Below are 620 nucleotides of genomic sequence, written 5' to 3' on the forward strand. Positions count from 1 at the left end.
CCTTTTCACCTCTCTTCATTTAGAGGGCTTTGCCCATATGTGGTGGCATTACATACAAAGGGAAAATCAGCAATTCTGTGATTGGGATGTCTTTGAGATGCATATGGTGTAGATATTTGTGTTCCCCCGGGTAGAAAACAAATGGTTGGCAAGAAGATGGTACCAACTTGATCAATGTGATCTTACTGTACAAGAGTATACAAATCAGTTTATGAACTTGACAATGTATGTAGAGGTTGTTAGTAATGATGCAAAGTTACATAAGTATACTTATGGGTTGGAACCAAGCCTTTCAGCTGATGAAATGGCTCAAAAGCCATCTAGCTTGTTTGAGGCCATAGAGTTGGCTGAAAGATATGGCCGAAGAAGTACTACAAGAGTGATAATTTACAGCTTGGTTTTGGATAGTAAAGAACCCCCATAAGGCACAACCAACGTGGTGGGATTTATTGCAATAATAACATGCCTAGTGGCAGCCCCAAAATACCTACTTTTTTCACTTTTAATGCTAATAGAAAACATGGCACTTTTGGGATAGCATCCACCCTAAAGGGAGCCACTAAGTATGTTGAAAACAAACCATGCAATGCATCAACCCCAAGTGGTCAGAAATTATCCCA

Source organism: Lygodium microphyllum, chromosome 29 (genome assembly GCF_053477565.2).
Source record: "Lygodium microphyllum isolate KBCC chromosome 29, Lygodium_microphyllum_v1.1.10, whole genome shotgun sequence".
NCBI lineage: Eukaryota > Viridiplantae > Streptophyta > Polypodiopsida > Schizaeales > Lygodiaceae > Lygodium > Lygodium microphyllum.